General features: G+C 41.2%; 1 long non-coding RNA gene across 2 annotated transcripts in view; it reads right to left on the bottom strand.

The window, feature by feature from the left end:
- LOC109274146 (uncharacterized) overlaps positions 1-5,641 on the bottom strand; it is a 45,377-nt gene extending 39,736 nt beyond the window's left edge. For both annotated transcript variants that reach the window (XR_008420870.1, XR_008420869.1), the window contains exon 1: positions 5,464-5,641. This is a non-coding gene — a long non-coding RNA (uncharacterized LOC109274146). The remainder of the gene's footprint in view (positions 1-5,463) is intronic.
- Positions 5,642-23,579: the final 17,938 nt, after the last annotated feature.

Raw genomic sequence — 23,579 nt, 5'->3', positions numbered from 1 at the left:
TAATACAGAGGAGGAAAGAAAAGTTCTTAAATTCCTGAATTGTGCTGGCACCAAGGTAAGCGACTCACACGATAATGAGGTAGATACCCTTACTATCTGCATTTTGCTTATGCAAAAAAAAAAAAAAAATGAGCCTTTAGAAAGACGAGCAACGTGCCCAAGTTGACTAAGCTGGAAGTGGCAGAGAGAAGAGGAAGTCCCTCTGCCTCCAGAGTGTAGATGCTAGCACGCCTTGAACAGACAGCTTCGAAAAATACGAGTTTTCTTATCCCCCAACCCAGAATAGAGTTAGTTATTCTTCCTCACTTAGTTATGTTATTACGGACTCATGGCTAGTTATTTTATACTTTGGTTTATAATCCCGCACTATCTCGTTGTTCTGTTGTTCAGGATGTTCCAGCTTTGGCCACTGGGAGGAGCTCTTGCAGCTGGCTCATGTGTCCCTCTGACATGTCCCCATCATGGTATTTTTTAAAATTATTTTAAAATGTTTATTTATTTTTGAGAGAGAGAGACAGAGACAGACAGATAGACAGATGGAATCCAAAGCAGGCTCCAGGCTCTGAGCTGTCAGCACAGAACCTGCCACGGGGCTTGAACCCACAAACCATGAGATCATGTCCTGAGCTGAAGTTGGACACTTCATCGACTGAGCCACCCAGGCGCCCCCTACCCCCATTCTTGTATTTTTTATTTATGTGAGCACTTTCTTATTTTCTGGCACTATTACATGAGTCTTGTAAATTTCCCCGTTGGCCATGCGTAAAAACTGAATTAATACTACAGTTATATGATATGTGGCTACACATTGAGTTTCCACAATACTTTATTCCTGTCTTTCTGCCTTTCTTTTGGATGGTGTTGGCAGTCCTCTGGATTTGACCACAAACCTATGATCCTAGCTTTGAACCCTTGACCCATTCCCTGAGCTGCACCAATTTACAATGGAGTTAGCTCAGTTCTTTCCATTGCGCTCAGTAAATTGATGAAAGTATCAGCGTTTTAACATCACCCTATATTCTCTATTCTTTTGTTTGTTTGTTTAAATGTTTATTTTTGAGAGAGAGAGAGAGTACACAAACAGGGAGGGGCAGTGAGAGAGGGTGACAGAGCATCCCAAGCAGGCTCTGAGCCCCACGCGGGGCTCGAACTCATGAACCGTGAGATCATGACCTGAGCCAAAATCAAGCGTCGGATGCTTAACCGAATGAGCCGCCCAGGCGCCCCTCTATTCTGTTTTTGTTGAACATTCCCGGGAAAGTGTGGATGCTGTTCCATGGCAGCAACGTGAACATACAAATCAGTTGTTCTTCCTCTGGTTGGAGAGAAAGGAAAGCAGAAGAGCCTGAAGAGCTATGCCATCTTGGAGGCTCTCTGGACCTGGACACTTGGGAATGGATACTTCCTGGTCCTGGGAGCTTCCTGTCCTTGGAGGTATTCAGCAGCATCCTTGGCCCCACCCCCTAGATGCCAGGAGTACTCACCAAGTGGTGACAACCACAGTGTCTCCAGACATTATCAAATGCCCCCCCCCCCCGTGGGGGGAGGGGAAAAGCAAAATGATCCCCAGTTGGAAACCGCTGTTGTGTAATAATAAACCCAGAGAGTTGCATTAGCAGCATTACAACAGAAAGGGGACTGGAGGTCTTGGAGTCAACACCCTGGTCCTTTTCCTCTTTCATCTGATGGGCTTTGATTCACTGGGCAGGACTGAACTGGGCAAGTCTTTGAAAAGGCAGCCTCCAGGACCAACAGGAGTAGAATTTGGGTAATTTGATAAGTGACTTAAAAGGTTGGGAGGTCGCTCTGGTTCATTCACTGGAACACCTGTGCCTGAGCGGTGTGTGAACCGTGTGGTCCTGGCCCATTTCCAGTCCAGGTGCTTGAGGTTACCTTCCATGGTGTTCCTTCCAATTTTCACGGCACATGGTGCCTTTCTCTGCTTCTGTTCTACACTGCATGACTAAACCAGAATTATTCTCTCCGTTTCTAGTGATTAGTTAGGGGATATTAATTTGTGATTTGTTTGTAATGTTTAAGCACAGCACTGGTGGATGAAAAGGACAACTTGAAGTTTCTCATTTTGGCTCTGTGGGATGTAATAATGGAGAGAGAAACTTCCCTTAAATTGTCTTGCCAAAAGAAAAACAATTACCCCATAGCTCATAAATCTGCAAAAGGCTTTGTTTGATGAAGACCAGTCCTAGAAAGATTAGAGACAAAGCCAGATCACAGAGTCCAGAACGTCGCTGTGTAGACACAACGGGAGGAAATTTGTTTTGAGTTACTTCTCCCAACGTGGCCCACCCCGCCCCCAGTCTCTGAGCTGGTACCCTGATTACACCTGACCTTTAGGGAAATTGTGCCATTCTCCAGACTTTTCTCAATCCTTGCTCCCATTTAAACCGCCAGCGTTGTGATTTAACCCCTGTAGAGACCTGGTCTCAGCTCAGCAACAGAGCGAGATAAACCTAGTGGGGACCGTGTCCCAGTTTGTCCAGGAGTTGCTAAAGTCCTAGATGTCCCCCTCCACAGGCTGATGTGGAGAACAAAGGCAAAAGAAAATGTACATAAAATCAAATCCCCTTCCAATCTGCAGCCCATTGACAAATACTCCAGACTGGCACAGTCTGACATCCCTGGGAACTCCCAACTGTCTTAAAGTTAATGCTTTGCTAGTGGGAAAAACAACCTCGGCATAACAATGTATCCTTCAGCCCCCACCGGCCAACCAACCAACGGTTGGTTACCTTGGTTACCGTAACTCCTTGAAGGCAACCTCCCGAGGTCAACTCCTGTGACCTCACCGCACTCCTAACACCCCTCTCAGCACCTGGGTCAGGAAAGTGACTTTGCATCTTAAAAAAAAAAAAAAGTACTGATGCAAGACAAGGCAAGTAACCGCAACTCTCTGGCCGGCCACAAGGAGGCGCGTTCTCCCACATGGTGTGCAGTCCAGCCTGGCAAAGGGAGCAGGTTAGGAGGGACCCAGTCAAGCCCGCTCCGGAGTCAGTGACCGTCCCAGGGATAGAAGTAAAAACAAACGGTCCAGTCGGTGTCATTTCTGCCCCTAATACACGCGCGCGCGCATACACGGTGCTTATGAAACCGACCTTCCGTTCCAAGTACCACCAGGTTCCAGAAGCCTTATAATCCTCTTTTCCTGAGTTCTCACAACGACCTTGCAAAACGAGAACCGCGGTTAGGTAGCCTAAAGTCACAATATTGGGTGAAACTTCAAAAGCCATCGCCCTTCCGCTATACCACATCACCATATTATTTTACAGAGCCCCGAAATGGGAGAGTTACAAACTGCTTCCTTGGCTTAGGGCTGGGGTATGGGGAAAGGGTGGGAGGAGGGAAGGCGATGTGGATGATGCCTGATAGAGAGACCTCGGTCCATGCCCATCGTGGGGAACAGGGCTGGGGTGTAAGGCATCGCTTCACAACGTGGGACACCAGTAGGAATCTGGGTGGGAAATGGGAACGCACCAGCCCCACAGTGATGGGGGGAGGCAGGGATTCCTTAGTTACTCGTCATTTCCAAGACAACTGAAAGCAGGGACTATCACTGCTGCACCACGTTAGGGAGCTCAGAGAGTGGCAGATATGACTTAGGCACAGAGCAGCGGCCATTCAGCAGGAGTACTAACCAGGGAGTCTTTTTCTTTTTCTTTTTTTTAATGTTTACTTACTTTTGAGAGAGACAGAGCCGGAGTGGGGGACGGGGCAGAAGAGAGGGAGACACAGAATCAGAAGCAGGCTCCAGGCTCTAAGCATCCGGCCTTTGCTGTTAAAGCAAAGGAAAAGGAAGAACATGGCAATTCTAATGAGTTGTTAGATGTCTTACCCCTGGGGTTGGCGCAGAAGACATGCAATGTTCTAGAAAGTGTTAAGGTGGTTGAATGGGGGCCTCTCTTGGAAAAGAAATCTTCAAATTCAGTTTGATTCAGATACCTCTCTTCTGCTGCTTTTCACACCTTATAGATATGCCCAAGAGTCCTGCCTGGGCTTCACTTGCAGTTTTTTTAATGAAAAACCTCAGCAGTAGGTTTCACTGTGACATAGAATTGATTTTCTTTGTCAGTGTCTATCATTTTGACAATCACAGCTTGGGAGGCCTGCTGAGCTGTCAGAAAACGGACTCATCTTCGCATTACTTTAACCAAAACAGTTACGGTTTCTAAAACTTTAAATTAGATTCCTATGTCGGTCCCAACTTACACCGCCACCAAATGCATTAGACTAGCATTTCTGAATTGCAAATAACCCTTTCCCCCCCGTGGATGTATTTTTATCCAGGACGATATCCCTTTAACTCAAGGCTTGAAAAATGAAGCCCATGTGATTTTAAGAAGATGAACACACTTTTAAGTTGTGAAGCATGTTGCAGCTTAAAAAAAAAACATAACCTTCCAAGAGAATCATCTCTCCAGTAACAAAAAAAAAAAAAAAAAAAGAAACAAACAAACAAACAAACAAACCCAACCTTGACTGATAGCTCTTTTCAAGTGCAAATGAGGGAGCTGACAGCAAGGAGAGGTTTGAAATCCTCATTTGGTTGGATGGTCGTTTGCTCTTTTAACGTAAATATTGATGCGCAATATGGTTTTCCCTGTTGCAAATCACTCATGCATGCAAATATGCTCAGAATTTAATACACATGTGCGCTGTTCCTTTTCTAAATCCTCTATTCTTTTCCTTATAACGCCCTTCTCAGCGGAGCAGAGAGCATGTGATTTTAAGCACGTCAATTTTAAGACAGCAGCTCTAAAGAGCACCCAAAAAATCTGCCCAGAAGCCAACGAAAGAGCCAATATGTTTACATAAGTGAAGGTCTCATTGTTTCCCTGTCCAGGTAAAATGTTTTCAACAGGCTTCTAAAGAACAGTCAGAAGACACACTTCCATATAGAACGAGATGGTTGTAAATCCACTGTGGAAGGAAGGCTGGGAAGGAGGGATAAAGCTGAGTCAGAGTTTCTCAAACTGGCGACCTCAGTAGAGTATAAAATGGGGTTTTGGGGTACACGCAGCTCTCCAAATTTATTTTAAAATTCAACATGTTTGGCGCGCCTGGCTGGCTCAGTCAGAGGAGCACGTGACTCTTGATCTCAGAGTCATGAGTTCAAGCCTCCCGTTGGATGTAGGGATTACTTAAATAAAAATAAAATAAAATTCAACATATTTTAAAATCCCTTGTAATTCTTTGTAAACAAAATAAAACATATTTTTAAATAAAGAATAATAGTTGTTTATATGAGTGACTAGGATATGCCGTTTCTTCTCTTTTAAGAAGGTGTCCATAGTTGGACATTGTTGATGATGGATCAGTTAAGCCAAAAGTATGGCTCCGAATCCAATCGGTTTTGTTTTTTATTTTTTATTAGTTGCTATACTTGCCAGTGTTCTTTCCCTTGAAGTGATAAATATCAAATTAGCGTAATTTTAAAAAAGAACGTACCGGCTCATGGGGCACCAGGGTGCCTCAGTCGGTTGAACGTCCAACTTCAGCTCAGGTCAGGATCTCACAGTCCATGAGTTTGAGCCTCGAGTCTAGCTCTGTGCTGACAGCTCAGAGCCTGGAGCCTGCTTCGGATTCTGTGTCTCCCTCACTCTCTGCTCCTCCCTCACTTGCACTCTGTCTCTCTCTGTCTCTGAAAAATAAATAAATGTAAAAAAAATTAAAAAAAAAAAAAAGAACCTATTGGCTTAGATAACCAGAAACTTCAGAGATACTGCTAATTTTACCCATGGCTGGATCTAGGCACCCGAATGATGTCATCAAGAACATGTCTCTTTTCATCTCTTGGGTCCCACCATCCCTGTTTTTTGGTTCTTATTTTTTCCTTCCATTCTAGGCCTTCTGTCCATGTGGCAGCAAAGATAACCCCAGCCTGCTCCAGACTTACATACCTTATTGCCTATGCTCTCAAAAGGACAGAGAGGCTCTCTCAGCAAAAACCCTGTGAAAATCTCCCAAAGGATGGATTGATTACAAATCCATCTTCCTGGGTATAAACCAATCACTGTGCCCAGGAAATGCTGAAATCCCTGGATAGGCCTGGACTTGTACCCATCCTCCAAATTTAGGTTGGCAAGAAGGGGGTCATTTTCCAAGGTGAATTTAGAATGCGGTTATCAGAGAAGTGGGGCATTAATGTCTGCTGGGGAAAAACAACATTTGCCCACTTCATATACTAAATTCCTCATTAAGAGTCCTTGAGAATGGCAGCAAGCATGTAGCAGCTCAGATAATTATGAATGCTCAGCTAGAAGGAAGACCAGAAGTCATGGGCAGATCCCTCAGGGAAGTCTCTTTCCAGTGCCCCATCCTTGGCTCACCCAACATGTCACACTTGTTCTGGAAGTTTCCATTTCCACTTGAGTAGGAGCTGAGTGCGAATTCCTGTTTCCTGTTGGCATGGGCTGTATTTCTTCGTGTTGTGTCAAGCATTTCGATGTGGTATTAAGATTATTCCCAACAACACATCATTGAGCTATTTCTTCATCAAAGGTAGAAAATTATTGATTTTCAGGAGAAGAAAGCAAACTTTTAATGATTGGACCATATGTATCAGAGTTTGGTCTCCTTAAAAATCCAAATACTCCATTAAAATGTGGACTCCATTAAAATCCATGCAACTTCATCCTTAAGTGAGAGATTCCAGACTGTGGGATATGCCACGTGAGCACAACTCCAGTTGTGGCAGAAATATTCGGCAGAAGTATTCTTCACCAGACCATCAACGTTATGGACAAATGTTTTCACTATCATTCTTTTTTCTTTTTTCTTTTTTTTTTTACTATCATTGAGTTCTAAGAATTTCTTTATTTCTTTTTTTGTTTCCTTTACAACTATAGGTTATTTCTTAATATTTCATGTTCCAGACATATGGCATTTTTGTGGTCATCCTCTGGTATTAAATTGTAATTTTATTGCATTATAGCTGAAGAACATGATCAATATGGCATATGTGATCCTGTTCCTCTGGAATTTATTGAGGTCTCTTTTATGGCCTAATTTATGGTCTACTTTTTTGATATTTTTTCCACATGTACCCCAAAATGTGCAGAAAAAGATGTGTTCTGCTGTTTGGTACATAGAGTTTCCTCCCTCTCACTATGCATATACGTAGCAAAAATCTGAAAAATGCAATTAAGAGACTCATGATATATAAAAATACGTGTATATATGTGCCTATATTAAGCACATATGTATGCATTATATATGGATGTAGGCATACACATACATTAATGTATATCAGCTCCTCAGCCCAGCAAGGACATGTGGTGCCCTCAGACACCCATGACCTGAGACTTCTCTGGTTAAGCAGGGGAGGCATTTTGGGGAAGAAAGAAGAGGAGAACTTAAGATCTCTCCCCAACCTGACCTCTTAGTGTCATTTTCAGCTGCCACCGCCCAGGCTAAATCACCAGTATTCCCACAACCAGCTAGATTTTCTAACATTTTGTTGTTGTTTTGCATTTTTCTTAGCTTATGGAAACCATACTTTCCATTTTTTTGTTTTTATTTATTTTTTTGTAATTTTCTTTTTTAATGTGTATTTATTTTTGAGACAGAGAGAGACAGAGCATGACTGGGGGAGGGACAGAGACAGAGGGAGACACAGAACCCGAAGCAGGCTCCAAGCTCTGAGCTGTCAGCACAGAGCCCAACACAGGGCTCAAACCCACAAATCTTGAGATCATGATCAGAGCCAAAGTCGGACGCTCAACCAATTGAGCCACCCAGGCGCCCCATCCTTTTGTTTTTAAATAGTTTCTCCAAAGTTGATTTTTTTTGAAGAAGGAAACAGCAGCCTATATTGGTTTGCCATTTTGACAGGTATCAGAAATCACTCCTCAGACCAAAGGAATGAATTCACAGGGCTTTCTTTTCAGACTCACCCTTGAAACTTGCCCTTTCTTTTTCTTTTTTTAAAGTTTATTTTTTCATTCTGAGAGAGAGAGCACAAGCGGGGCAGAGGCAGAGAGAGGAGAGAGAGAATCCCAGGCAGGCCCCATGCTCTCAGCACAGAGCCCAATGTGGGGCTCAAACTCACGAGTTGCGAGATCATGGCCTAAGCCGAAGGCAGATGTTTGACTGAGCCACTCGGCGCCCCTGAAACTTGCCCTTTCAATCACGATATTTTGGAGTGTACTTACCGCTCATTTCATTGTATATTGTGCTCAAAGTAGGTAATTCTGGGATAGAGATTAGTTTGTCTTTGCAGTTTAAAAAAATAATGTATAATCCACATACCATAAAATTCACTTTTTAAAAAGTGTACTGAATTTCAGTGATTTTTAGCCTATTTACAGAGTTGTGCAACCATCACCAACTATGGACTTCCAGACAATTTTCATCATCCCAAAAGGAAACCTCGTAGTCATTTGCAGTGACTCCCATTTCCCTCTTCTCTGGAAACCACTAACCTGCTTTCTGTCTTATGGATTTGATTCACCTATTGAGGGTAATTATCACAAATGAAATCTTACAATATGTGGTCTTTTGCGTCTGGCGTTTTTCACCTAACGTAATGTTTTCCAGTTTCACTCTTGAAGCATTATTCATATTGAAGCATGAAGCATTCTTTTTTTTTTTTTTTTTTTTTTTTTAATTTTGAGAGAGAGTGGGGTGGGGAGGGGCAGAGAGAGAGAGAGAGACAGAATCGGAAGCAGGCTCCCTGCTGTTAGCCCAGAGACCGATGGATGCGATGGATGCAGGGCTCAACGAGGGACTTTGAAGTCACAGAACCTAGAGACCATGACCTGAGCTGAGATGAAGAGATGGAACCTTAACCGACTGAGCCACCCAGGCACCCCTGAAACATGAAGCATTCTTGATAAATCAGTGCTTTATCCTGTTTTATGACTGAATAGTATTCCATTTTGAGGATACGGTGCAATTTGCTTATCCATTCATCAGTTGATAGGTTGTTTGCCTTTTGGGATATTATAAATAATGCTGTATTGAATATTTGTATAGACATTTTTGTGTGGATATATGTTTTCAATTCTCTTGGATATAATCTAAGAGTGAAATTGCTAGGTCCTATGGCAACTCTATGTTTAACTTCTAGAGGAACCGCCGGTCTGTTTTCCAAAGCTCCTGCACCATTTTATATTTCGACTGGCAATGTTTGAAGGTTCCAATCGTAATCGTTCCTTGCCAACGTTTGTTTTTTGTCTGTCTTTTTGATGACAGCCATCCTGGTGGGTATGAAGTGGTATCTTGCCATTATTTGGATTTGCATTTCCCTCTGATCACTGATGTGGTACACCTTTTCATGTGTTTATTGGCCATTTGTATATCCTGTTTGAAGAAAAATCTATTCAAATCCTCTGCTCTTTTTAAAAAATATGGCTGTGTTTCTTCTTCTTGTTGAATTGTGTTGTTTATGTCATCTGAATACCAGGCTCTTATCAGATATATGATTTGCAAATATTTTTTCTCGTTGTCTGAGTTGCCTGCCTTGTACTGACGTGGTAATGTCCTCTGATGCACAAAAGTTTTAAATTTGTGACTCACGCTGTCTGCATAACATATTCAAATAAACACATAACAATCTTTAAAAAATAAAATTAGGGCGGGGAGGAGCCAAGATGGCAGAACAGCACGGAAGATTTTGTGTGTCTCTGTCCATGAAATGCAGCCAGACCAACACTAAACCATCCTACACGCCTAGAAAACGGACTGGAGGATTAACACGACCATCTGCACAACCTGAGCCACAGAATTCAGCAGGTACGCGGTGCAGAGAGGCGGACTTGGGGAGCAAGAAGCCGCGGGAAGGGAGGTGCTTTTGCAGGCAGAGAGAGGACGGAGTCAAGGGTCGGGGGGAGAATATGGGAAAAGCATCCCTCCCCAAAAGCAGCTGGAGAGAAAGTGGAAAATTGGAAACAGCCGCAGGGACTGAACTAAAAAGGGAGAAAGGAGAAAGAAGAGGGTTTAAATTCCATTAAGACTGTAAACAGGGGGAGCACAAAGGCTGCAACTCCCCAGCTCGATACCTGGCGGTGGGTGCTCTGGCGGGAAGGGCGAATCCCCAGGAGCAGAGCGGGGTCCGGGAGGTTCTCGGGCCACACGGGGAGAAGCGGTTCCACTGCCGGGAGGGCGTTTGGTAGAGGCTGTGAGGCCACCTGGACCCAGCAGACTCCAGAGAACGGCCCTAATCGCTGGTGCTGGAACAAGGTCCTTAAGGGTGAAGCCTGGTGCCAGATGCGTGTTGCGATTTTCCATAATCCCTGAAAGGCTGCTGCTGCGCTAGCTCGCGAACTTTTTCTGGGGCGGCTGGCACCCGGCTGCAGTCTCTGGGCTTCGGCAGCAGCAGGTTTGGCGAACTTTCCTGGGTGTGGCTGGCTTCGGCCGTTGCCCGGGGAGACCCTCCCGCAGAGGGCGGAAGGGGCCGAAGCCGCAGCCCTTCGGAAGTAAGGGGCCGGGGAAAACAGCCGCATCTGAGACAAAACTCGGGAGAGAGCGACTGCCTGGGGCCTGGTCACGGAGACGGAAGAAGCGGGGAGCAGACGAGAGCTGAAGACAGAGGACGGGTGCGCGACTGCTGATCGGGGAGAACAGACCGGGTAGCTGGGTGGCGCCATTTTCACCGCTCCCGCGCATGCGCATACGCACCTACGAGCGCCACAAGAACCCACCCCAGGAGGCTGGCAGCGCCATCTAGTGGAGAGCAGAGCCGTTACACTGAGCCCCGCCCAACCGGGTCAACCTCGCTCTTGAAGAACACACGTCTCACCACCTGCTGAGTTTATGGACCATAAAGCGCTTCCTAGTCTGACTTCTAGGGGAAAATGAAGCAATTTCAGTCCTACTTCAATCTGTTAGCAGGTTCATCTATTCAATTTTCTTTCTTTTTTCTTCTTTTTCACTTCTTTTCTTTTTCTTGAATACAGAAAGAGAAAAATTCATTTTTATTTTCAATTTTTACTAAAAATATTTTTCTTTGTTTTTTTACTACATTTTTTACTTCTGTGTAAATTTTTTCAAATTCTATTTTACTTCCAACATTTTATTTTAGTCTAATACAGTGTATTCACCTTTTCAAAGTTTCAAACGATTTCCTTTTTCTTCCTTTTCTTTTTTCTCTTTTTTGTTTCTTTTCTTTTTCTTGAATGCAGAAAGAGAAAAACTTCATTTTTACTTTCTTTTTTTTTTTTTTAATTTTTTAATATATGAAATTTACTGTCAAATTGGTTTCCATACAACACCCAGTGCTCATCCCAAAAGGTGCCCTCCTCAATACCCATCATCATTTTTACTTTCAATTTCTATTACAAATATTTTTCTTTAATTTTTTACTATATTTTTTACTTTTCTGTAAATTTTTTCAAATTCTATTTTACTTCCATCATTTTATTTTAGTATACTACAGTGTATTCACTTTTTCAAATTTTCAAACGATTTCCTTTTTTTCCTCTTTTTTCTCTTTTTTGTTTCTTTTCTTTTTCTTGAATACAGAAAGAGAAAAAATTCACTTTTATTTTTAATTTTTATTAAAAATATTTTTCTTTAATTTTTTTCTACTCTATTCTTTATTTTTGTGTAAATTTTTTCAAATTCTATTTTACTCCCATAATCTCATTTTAGTCTACTTCAGTGTATTCATTTTTTCAAATTCTCAAACGATTTCCTCCCCCTGCCCTTTTTTTCTCTAATCTGTCAAAGCACTTTCAACACCCAGACCAAAACACACCTAGGATCTAACATCATTTATTTGATTTGTGTGTGTGTGTGTGTGTGTGTGTGTGTGTGTGTGTTTAATTTTTTAATTGTAATATTTTTAAAATTTTAATATTTTTTTAATTTTAATTTTTTTAATTTAACATTTTCTACTTAATTAATTCCTTTTATTCCTTCAAAATGACAAAACGAAGGAATTCACCCTAAAAGAAAGAGCATGAAGAAACGACAGCCAGGGATTTAACCAACACAGATACAAGCAAGATATCTGAACCAGAATGCTGTGGCAACAAGGATGGATGAGGCAGAACAGAGAATCAGTGATATAAAGGACAAACTTACAGAGAATAATGAAGCAGAAAAAAGAGGAAGACTAAGGCAAAAGCACAATTTAAGAATTAGAGAAATCAGTGACTCATTAAAAAGGAACAACATCAGAATCACAGGGGTCCCAGAAGAGGAAGAGAGAGAAATAGGAGTAGAAGGGTTATGTGAGCAAATCATAGCAGAAAACTTTCCTAACCTGGGGAAAGACACAGACATCAAAATCCAGGAAGCACAGAGGATCCCCATTAGATTCAACAAAAAACAACCATCAACAAGGCATATCATAATCAAATTCACAAAGTACTCAGGCAAGGAGAGAATCATGAAAGCAGCAAGGGAAAAAAAGTCCTTAACCTACAAGGGAAGACAGATCAGGTTTGCAGCAGACCTATCCACAGAAACTTGGCAGGTCAGAAAGGAGTGGCAGCATATATTCAATGTGCTGAATCAGAAAAATATGCAGCCAAGAATTCTTTACCCAGTAAGACTGTCATTCAAAACAGAGGGAAAGATAAAAAGTTTCCCAAGCAAAAATTAAAGGAGTTTGTGACCACTAAACCAGCCCTGCAAGAAATTTTAAGGGGGACTCTCTGGGGGGAGAAAAGATGAAAAAAAAAAAAGATCAAAAGCAACAAAGACTAGAAAGGACCAGAGAACACCACCAGAAGCTCCAACTCTACAAGAAACATAAATTCGCATCTTTCAGTACTCACTCTAAAAGTCAATGGACTCAATGCTCCAATCAAAAGACATAGGGTAACAGAATGGATAAGAAAACAAGATCCATCTATACGCTGTTTACAAGAGACTACTGTAGACCTTAAGACACCTTCAGATTGAAGATAAGGGGATGGAGAACCATCTATCATGCTAATGGTCAACAAAAGAAAGCCAGAGTAGCCATACTTATATCAGACAATCTAGACATTAAAATAAAGACTGTATCAAGAGATGCAGAAGGGCATTATATCATAATCAAGGGGTCTATCCACCAGGAAGACCTAACAATTGTAAACATTTATGCGCCAAATGTGGGAGAACCCAAATATATAAATCAATTAATCACAAACTTAAAGAAACTCATTGATAGTAATACCTGAATAGTAGGAGACTTCAACACCCCACTCACAGCAATGGACAGATCATCTAATCAAAAAATCAACAAGGAAACAACGGCTTTGAATGACACACTGGACCAGATGGACTTAACAGAAGTATTCGGAACATTTCATCCTGAAGCAGCAGAATATGCATTCTTCTCCAGTGCACATGGAATGTTCTCCAGAATAGACCATATACTGGGACACAAATCAGCCCTAAGTAAGTACAAAAAGATCAAGATCATATCGTGCATATTTTCAGACCACAACTCTATGAAACTCAAAATCAACCACAAGAAAAAATTTGGAAAGGTAACAAATACATGGACACTGAAGAACATCCTACTAAAGAATGAAAGAGGAAATTTGAAAGTATATGGAAGCCAATGAAAATGATAATACCACAACCCAAAACCTCTGGGACGCAGCAAAGGCAGTCATAAGAGGAAAGTATATAGCAATCTAGGCCTTCCTAAAGAAGGAAGAAAGATCTCAGATACACAACCTAACCTTATGCCTTAAAGAGCTGGAAAAAGAACAGCAAATAAAACCCAAAACCAGCAGGGGCGCCTGGGTGGCTTGGTTGGTTAAGCGTCTGACTTCAGCTCAGGTCACGATCTTGCGGTCCGTGAGTTCGAGCCCCGCGTCGGGCTCTGTGCTGACAGCTCGGAGCCTGGAGCCTGTTTCAGATTCTGTGTCTCCCTCTCTCTGTGACCCTCCCCCGTTCATGCTCTGTCTCTCTCTCTGTCTCAAAGATAAATAAACGTTAAAAAAAAAAAAAACCCAAAACCAGCAGAAGACAGGAAATAATAAAGATTGGAGCCGAAATTAATGCTATCGAAACCAAAAAAAAAAAAAAAAAAACAAACAGTAGAACAGATCAACGAAACCAGAAGCTGGTTCTTTGAAAGAATTAACAAAATTGATAAACCATCAGCCAGTTTGATCAAAAAGAAAAAGGAAAGGACCCAAATAAAATCAAGAATGAAAGAGGAGAGATCACAACCTATACAGCAGAAATAAAAACAATAATAAGAGAATATTATGAGCAATTATACGCCAATAAAATGGGCAATCTGGAAGAAATGGACAAATTCCTAGAAACATATACACTACCAAAACTGAAACAGGAAGAAATAGAAAATTTGAACAGACCCATAACCAGTAAGGAAATCGAATTAGTAATCAAAAATCTGCCAAAAAACAAGAGTCCAGGGCCAGATGGCTTTCCAGGGGAATTCTACCAAACATTTAAGGAAGAGTTAACACCCATTCTCTTGAAGGTGTTCCAAAAAATAGAAATGGAAGGAAAACTTCCAAACTCTTTCTATGAAGCCAGCATTACCTTGATTCTAGAACCAGACAGAGACCCCACTAAAAAGGAGAACTATAGACCAATTTTCCTGATGAACATGGGTGCAAAATCCTCAGCAAGATATTAGCCAACCGGATTCAACAATACATTTAAAAAGTTATTCACCACAACCAAGTGGGATTTATACCTGGGATGCAGGGCTGGATCAATATCTGCAAAACAATTAACGTGATTCATCACATCAATAAAAGAAAGGACAAGAACCATATGATCCTCTCAATAGATGCAGAGAAAGCATTTGACAAAATACAGCATCCTTTCTTGGTAAAAACCCTCAAGAAAATAGGGATAGAAGGAGCATACCTCGAGATCATGAAAGCCATATATGAACAACCCAACGCTAATATCATCCTCAATGGGGAAAAACTGAGAGCTTTCCCCCTAAGGTCAGAAACAAGACAGGGATGTCCACTCGTGCCACTGTTATTCAACATAGTATTGGAGGTCTTAGTCTCTGCAATCAGACAACACAAAGAAATAAAAGGCATCCAAATCGGCCAGAAGGAGGTCAAACTTCCACTCTTCGCAGATGACATGAACTCCATATGGAAAACCCTAAAGATTCCACCAAAAAACTGCTAGAATTGACTCATGAATTCAGCAAAGTTGCAGGATACAAAATCAGTGCACAGAAATCGGTTGCATTCCTATACACCAACAGTGAAGTGACTGAAAGAGAAATCAAGGAATCGATCCCATTTACAGTTGCACCAAAAACCATAAAATACCTAGGAATAAATCTAACCAAGGAGGTGAAAAATCTATACACTGAAAACAATAGAAAACTTATGAAAGAAATTGAAGAAGACACAAAGAAAATGGAAAAAGATTCCATGCTCCTGAATAGGAAGAACAAATATTGTTAAAATGTCGATACTACCCAAAGCAATCTACCTATTCAATGCAATCCCTATCAAAATAACACCAGCATTCTTCACAGAGCTAGAACAAATAATCCTAAAATTTGTATGGAACCAGAAAAGACCCCAAATAGCCAAAGCAATCTTGAAATAGAAAACCAAAGCAGGAGGCATCACAATCCCAGACTTCAAGCTATACTACAAAGCAGTAATCATCAAGACAGTATGGTACTGGCACAAGAACAGACACTCAGATCAGTGGAACAGGATAGAGAACCCAGAAATGGACCCACAAACGTATGGCCAATGAATCTTTGACAAAGCAGGAAAGAATATCCAATGGAATAAAGACAGTCTCTTCGGCAAGTGGTGCTGGGAAAACTGGACAGCGACATGCAGAAGAATGAACCTGGACCACTTTCTTACACAAGACACAAAAATAAAGTCAAAATGGATGAAAGACCTCAATGTAAGACAGGAAGCCATCAAAATCCTCAAGGAGAAAGCAGGCAAAAACCTCTTTGATTTTGCCCGCAGCAACTTCTTACTCAACATGTCTCCAGAGGCAAGGGAAACAAAAGCAAAAATGAACTACTGGGACCTCATCAAAATAAAAAGCTTCTGCATAGGGAAGGAAACAATCAACAAAACTAAAAGGCAACCGACGGAATGGCAGAAGATATTTGCAAATGACATACCAGATAAAGGGTTAGTATCCAAAATCTAGAAAGTATTTATCAAACTCAACATCCAAAAAACAAATAATCCAGTGAAGAAATGGGCAAAAGACATGAATAGACATTTTTCCAAAGAAGACATCCAGACGGCCAATCGACACATGAAAAAATGCTCAACATCACTCATCATCAGGGAAATACAAATCAAAACCACAATGAGATACCCCCTCACACCTGTCGGAATGGCTAACATGAACAACTCAGGCAGCAACAGATGTTGGCGAGGATGTGGAAAGAGAGGATCTGTTTTGCATTGTTGGTGGGAATGCAAGCTGGTGCAGCCACTCTGGAAAACAGTATGGAGGTTCCTCAAAAAACTAAAAATAGAACTATCCTACGACCCAGCAATTGCACTTCTAGGCATTTATCCAAGGGATACAGGTGTGCTGTTTCGAAGGGACACATGCATCCCCATGTTTATAGCAGCACTATCAACAATAGCCAAAGTATGGAAAGAGCCCAAATGTCCATCGATGGATGAATGGTTAAAGAAGATATGGTATATATATACAATGGAGTATTACTTGGCAATCAAAAAGAATGACATCTTGCCATTTGCAGCTATGTGGATGGAACTGGAGGCTATTATGCTAAGTGAAATTAGCCAGTCAGAGAAAGACAAAAATCCTATGACTTCACTCATATGAGGACTTTAAGAGACAAAACAGATGAACATAAGGGAAGGGAAACAAAAATAATATAAAAACAAGGAGGGGGACAAAACAGAAGAGACTCATAAAGATGGAGAACAAACTAAGGGTTACTGGAGGGGTTGTGGGAAGGGGGATGGGCTAAATGGGTAAGGGACATTAAAGAATCTACTCCTGAAATCATTGTTGCACTATATGCTAACTAATTTGGATGTAAATTGAAAAAAAATAAAAAATAAAAATAAAAATTAAAAAAAATAAAATCAGGGAACATCCTAATTTTAAAAAGAAAATAAAATTATTCAAATTTAAAATTTTAATTTATTTAAAAAATAAAATTAGGGCGTTCCTGGGTGGCTCAGTCGGTGAAGCATCCAACTCTTTCTCAGGTTATGATCTTGAGGTCTGTGAGTTGGAGCCCTGTGTCGGGCTCTGTGCTGACAGCTTAGCAGAGCCTGGAAACTGCTTCAGATTCTGTGCTCCCTCTCTCTCTGCCCCCCCGCCCCCCCGGCTTGTGTTCTCTCTCTCTCTCTCTCTCTCTCAAAACTAAAAACATTTAAAAATTTTTAAAAAGCAAATAAAATTAGGCTCATGTTTCTTGATTTCAAAACTTGCCTCAGAGCTACCGTGGTCAGAAGTGTGGCACTGGCATAAGGACAGACATCGATCGATAGAATAGAATCCAGAGTCCGGAAATACACTCATATTGAGGAAAGGTGTGAAGTGTAACTCCATGAGCTTGGCCAGTCAAGGAGCTAAGGCGGGGGAGGGGGGGGGGCGGGGGGGGGGCGGGGGGGGGCAGGGGGGGAGGGTTAGGAGCAGATCCAGGAGCACAAAGTCATAAGCACGGCCTCAGAGAAGGAGAGCGTTTGGGATAGGAGAGAAGGGGGCCAGGAGGGTAGATTTCCACACATGGGGAAGATGACAGTCAGGGCTGACAGCCACATCATTATCATCTTCTTGAAGCTCAGCCGGGTCTGGAGAGGGCAGGGACCAAGGGCCAGAAAAGCTTACTCTATACCCTTCCAGTTCAACGTTACGGATCCAGACCTTTGCATATGATTGAGGTATGGTTAATCAGAGCCTTCAGGATTTACGGGAAAACATGAGGAAAAGTCGTCATTGCAAACATTTACACCCCAACTCGCTTTTGCAGGCCAGATTAAATGAGGTAAGTGACTTGCCCAAAGGAATCACTAATTCAGTAATTTATTCGCCCCATAAGCTGTATCCATTGTGGGCAGGGCACTGTGACAGATGTGATGACAGAACCAAATAGCCTTGCACCCTGTCCTCGGGTCATTAACAGTCTAGTGGGAGAGCTAAGATGTGGGCGCAAATAATGAGAATTATAAAGCAGAAAGTTCTAAATGCAATGAAACAGGCCGATGGAAGGCTCGAGGAAGCCTTCCTAGGGAACAGCTCTAGGAAGGATGTGGAGCTCTGGGAGTATGAAAGAAGGAGGAATTTCTCCCCACTGTGGGGGCGGGCGGGGGGCGTGGCGGGAGGGGATGAGGAAGGGCAGGGGAGGGGCTCACAAGGGGGCAAGTGAAGAGGGAACCACTGGGAAAGTGGGAATGGGGCTTCTCTGGGAGGGGGGAAGTGAGGAGCAAGCCAGTGAGACGGGCAAAGGTGAGTCACAGGGAACGAAGGTAGGCAAGCTGAAAGGTACAGTTAATGAGGCGTCACACGAGGCCTTGACTTCAGGTGGGATAGACTGTGCCTCAATCGGCCGACTATCAGTCCCAACCGCATGAAGGCAGGGCTCCACCTCCCAGACTTTGCCTGCTGTTCCATAAATCTGTGCAGAGTAAATGGACAAACCTGGAGTACCTGAACCTCCCCTTGCCTCCTAGTCAACTTAGTGATGCAGTCAACTGTGTTGTCACATCTCAGGATCAACTAATCCGAACACCAACAATGAAGTGAAGACAGATAAAGAATGCAGGGCAAAAGGAAAAGTATGAGGGTGAGACACAGCAGGTTCGTTCCTACAGAGATCTCAGAAAGGGGGCGTTTACGGGAGGAAATCACTTTTTTACACTTAATGTCATATTTGTATTCTTTTTTTAAAGATTTTATTTTTAAAGGAATATTTATTTATTCTGAGAGAGCAAGAGAGCAGGGGAGGGGCAGAGAGAGAGGGAGAAAGAGAATCCCAAGCAGGTTCTGTGCTGTTAGCTCAGAGCCTGATACGGGGCTCTTTACTCATAAACCGTGAGTTCGTGGTCTGAGCTGCAATCAAGAGTTGGATGCTTGACAGACTGAGCTGCCCAGGCACCTCTAAAGATTTTATTTTTAAGTAATCTCCACACCCAAAGTGGGGTTCGAACTCACAACCTCGAGATCAAAAGTTGCGATCTCCACCGCCTGAGCCAGCCAGGCGCCCCAATGTTATATTTGCATCCTTATTTTTTGCTTTTAGAGGTAATCTCATATTTTTACCAGTAAATGCTGTGTGTGTGTGTGTGTGTGTGTGTGTGTGTGTGTGTGTGTGTAAATTTTGGAACAAAAACACATTTTCCTCTAGGAATTTGGAGGTGCTTTGGTAGAAATACATTTCTTTCTATTGGTTGATAATGTTCTTTAAAGATGTTTATACTAAAGACAAATGATGTATGTTATAAACTAGTCCTGAAGCAGTAACAGAAATTCTCCAGGTTTCATGTCAAGTCTTGCCTGAATGCCACACATTAATCTACAGCTAAAGACACGGAAATATAAAAGATCTATAAACATGATTGAGCTGGTCTTGTCTTTGCTTTAATACAGTTTTCCCTTTTCATAGGAATAATCTTCACTCATAAGTTCACATGCACAGAAAAAGAACAAAGTGCAACCAAATGTAGAAGATTCATCAGCAACTGTTTAGTGCTACCCTTTAAGGAGAAAGAAATATTGTAGAGTTGTGAAAAAATAAGTTTACCCATAAGCATGCCTCTGAATGGAAATTGTTGACAGAAAAAAGAATTTTATCTGAATGTGCTAATTAATATTGCTATGCAATACTTAAGTACCAGTGTTATATTTCCATTAATATTTGTTAAGATCAGATTCATTTTTATAGTATTACTCTATCTTTGTAATGGCTATTTGTTTATATCAATTTGGAGGGTGTTTTTGGATGAGATTCACATTTAAATTAGAAAACTTTTGGTAAAGCAGATTGCCTTCCATAGGGAGGGTCTTATGAATGGGTGGGCCTCGTCCAATCTGTTGATGGCTTGAATAGAAAAAGACTGGTCTCCGCAAAAAAGAAGGAATTTCTCAGTAGACTGCTGTCAGATTTCATCTAGACCAAAGGCTTTTCTGGACTTCCCTCACTACAGGGAAATATATATCTAAAAACAGATTTTATATATCTATTTTATGTATCTATAAATATATATGTAAATATATTTATATTTACATATTTATTTATAGCAGGCATAGGACACACATTATGTTTGAACCATAAGGAGGTTGTTGAGGTACTTTTATGGAAACGTCTGTTGTACTTACCTCTTTTTTTTTCTTCCACTTTGCTTTCTTTACCTATTTTTGCCCTATTATAACTGTATACACAAGTGTCGTCCACCTGTATTATTCTAAACATGAGGTGGAACAGAATTAAATAAATGAATACATTAATGGCATCCCCTTTATATATTTTGTTCAGAAATCTTAGCAGAAAAAAATTCAGTGAAGCCAGAAAAGATTAAAACACCATTATAATATTTATTAATCTCATACATGCCATTCTTATAATTATGCTTTTAGAATTATAACTACTTTTAAAATAGACATTGTAGATTTAGAGGAAATTGTTTTTCTTGCTATTTTCAAGTCAACTCCTGTTCTGTTATTCAGCAATCTTCCATCTAAGGGGGAGAATCTGTAATAATCTCTTTTAATTAAAAGAGATATTATGTTATTGTACGTCTAAACAAATACAAAGTTATGTGTTAATTATATCTAAACAAACAAGATGATTACATAAAAAGATATATGTGATAGTCTTTTTGTTCTTCGATTCAAAGTAGTGACTTTTGTATGTTTACATCATAGTTTACATTATATAAACACGTTTGCCCATTTCATATTAAAGACTGTATTATATACATTTGTTTTATATAATGTGCCTTCTATAATACATATTTCTATATGTATTTATATATGTTCCCATAGATATGTTATCAGCTAATGAGTTTATTTTTTTGTCACTGAAAGAACATCCCTACCCTATTTAACCGTAAATGTTCAAATTCCATAGTGACATTTTAAGATACCATGTGAAGTCTCAAGTTATACAATATTATGGTTTTCTTTGTTCTGCATTTCCCTCCATATGTCACCTGTAATAAAAGGTGAATTGCAAATGATGCTTACTTAAGTAGTTGTTATTGTTGAAAAATGCCTAAAGTTTAAGGCTCCCTAAATTTTAGGCTTAAGGTTTAAGGGCAAGTGGGTGACTCAGTTGGTTAAGCCAAGGACTCTTGATTTCGGCTTAGGTTGTGAACTCACAGCTGTGAGATAGAGTCCCACATTGGGCCCTGCCTTGGGCATGGAGCCCGCTTAAGACTCTCTCCCTCCGCCTTTCCCCTGCGCTCTCTCTCTCTGTCTCTTTTTCTTTTAACGTTTAAAAATATTTTTTTCCTAATGTTTCATTTATTCTTAGATGGAGCATGAGCGGGGGAGGGGCAGAGCGAGAGAGGGACACAGAATCTGAAACTCTGAGTTGTCAGCACAGAGCCCGATGTGGGGTGCGAACTCACAAGCCGTGAGATCATGACCTAGGCCGAAGTCGGATGCTTTACCAACTGAGCCACCCAGGCGTCCCCCCTCCCCCCCGTGCTCTCTTAAAAAAAATAAATAAAATTGGGGAGCCTGGGTGGCTCATTGGTTAAGCGTGCGACTTCAGCTCAGGTCATGATCTCAAGGTTCACGAGCCCCGCGTGGGGCTCTGTGCTGACAGCTCAGAGCCTGGAGCCTGCTTTGGATTCTGTGTGTGTCTCTCTCTGTTCTCCCTCAACTCGTACTCTGTCTTTCTGTCTCTCTCTCTCTCAAAAGTAGATAAACATTAAAAATTTTTTTTAAATAAATAAATCAAATTTAAGAAGAAGGTTTATAAAATAAAAATTTTAGAGGGTTTCTTACAAAGTAAGGGATATCTCAACTACACTATTTTTAACTCAAAATACCTCTGCTTGTCAAATATTACTGGCTCAGTTTTTTATTGTGAAACTTTCTGAGAGAAGTTTATATAAATACAATTAGAATGATAGATTTTAGAACCAATAGGGATCTTAGGGGTTTGGTCTAGTTCCTTAATTTTACATACATAAAAATCAGGCCCAGAGATACTAGGCATCATAATTAAAGTCATACAAATTCTTTAAAAAAAATTCTTAACCACAAATTCTTAGGAACAAAAACAAAACACTAAAATACTTTTCAGAGTAAAAACAAGTGCTTTTATTTTATTTTTTTAAAGTTTATTTATTTATTTTGAGAGAGAGAGAGAGAGCCCTGAAGAGGCAGAGAGAATCCCAAGCAGGCTCTGCATCATCAGTGTGGAGACTGATCTAGGGCTCAAACTCATGAACCATGAGATCATGACCTGGCCAAAATCAAGAGTCAGACGCTCAACCGACTGAGACACCCAGGCGCAGGCGTCCCTAAAACAAATACTTTTAAAAGAAACATAGGGGAGGGAGGGGAGGGTGGGTGATGGGTATTGAGGAGGGCACCTTTTGGGATGAGCACTGGGTGTTGTATGGAAACCAATTTGACAATAAACTTCATATATTGAAAAATAAATAAATAAATAAAAGAAACATAGGAATTAGTTTTACATTTAACAGCCATTTGTAGGGGAACCTGGGGGGTTCAGTCAGTTGAGCAATAGACTTGATTTCAGCTCAGGTCATGATCCCAGGGTTGTAGGATCGAGCCCCTTGTCGGGTTCTGTACTGAGCACGGAGCCTGCTTAAGATTCTCTCTCCCTCTGCCCCTCTGCCCCACTTGCACTCACTCTATCTCTCTATTTTTAAGTAATCTCCATACCCACTGTGGGCCTTGAACTCACAACTGAGATCAACCACTCTCTCTGTCTCTCTCTGTCTCAAAATAAAATATGTAAATAAATACAGAGCCATTTATAGTCTTGCATAAAATATTAGTTTATTCCCTGCTAAAATATTTGTTTGCTCAATATAGCTGTTGTCATAATCTAACATCATGGTCAACTATACAAAGTGGTTGGGGTGTTGTGATTTGTGATGCCACCTGGGTAAATAAGGAAAAAACCCCTAGGAATGCCTATTGCTTGTTTTAATCCTATCGGAAGAGAAAGTTTGAAAAACATTGCCTCGGGCTTACGGTTTCCTCATGCTTTGGTCTGCCTCCCTGGAAGTAGACATAATCCTGAGTGGCATAAGAGGACGTTAATGAGGCTTCAGTCTTGCTAGTAAATTTCTTTGACATTTGCTTTCAGAGTAGAATACATAAAAAGAGTATGATTAATATTAAGCTTTCCATATTGCTATCCTTATGCCCTGCATCATGAGATACATCAAGAAAGAGGCAAGGTGCCTCTCCAGTCAAATGGAGCCTGGGTTTGTTGATATTTTTAGATTAGGTAATCACAGGATGAGGAAGTGAAGTTTTGGGTTTCTCACTGCTAGGGGGTTTTAGTTCATTGTTGGGCATGTTGCCTCTTTGGATCTGCTAAACACAATCCTGATCTTAAACTGAAGAGCCATTTGGCGTGAACAGCATTCATTAGGAAAAGTAATTGGGGAAATGTTATCTTATGGATACAACATCCCTATTTTGATCAATGTGTTCAA

This window comes from Panthera pardus, unplaced genomic scaffold, assembly GCF_024362965.1.
Source record: "Panthera pardus isolate Hobbes unplaced genomic scaffold, ASM2436296v1 HiC_scaffold_11, whole genome shotgun sequence".
NCBI classification, from domain to species: Eukaryota; Metazoa; Chordata; class Mammalia; order Carnivora; family Felidae; genus Panthera; species Panthera pardus.
The sequence above is the reverse complement of the archived record's forward strand: the minus strand, read 5'-3'. Positions and strand labels throughout refer to the sequence as shown.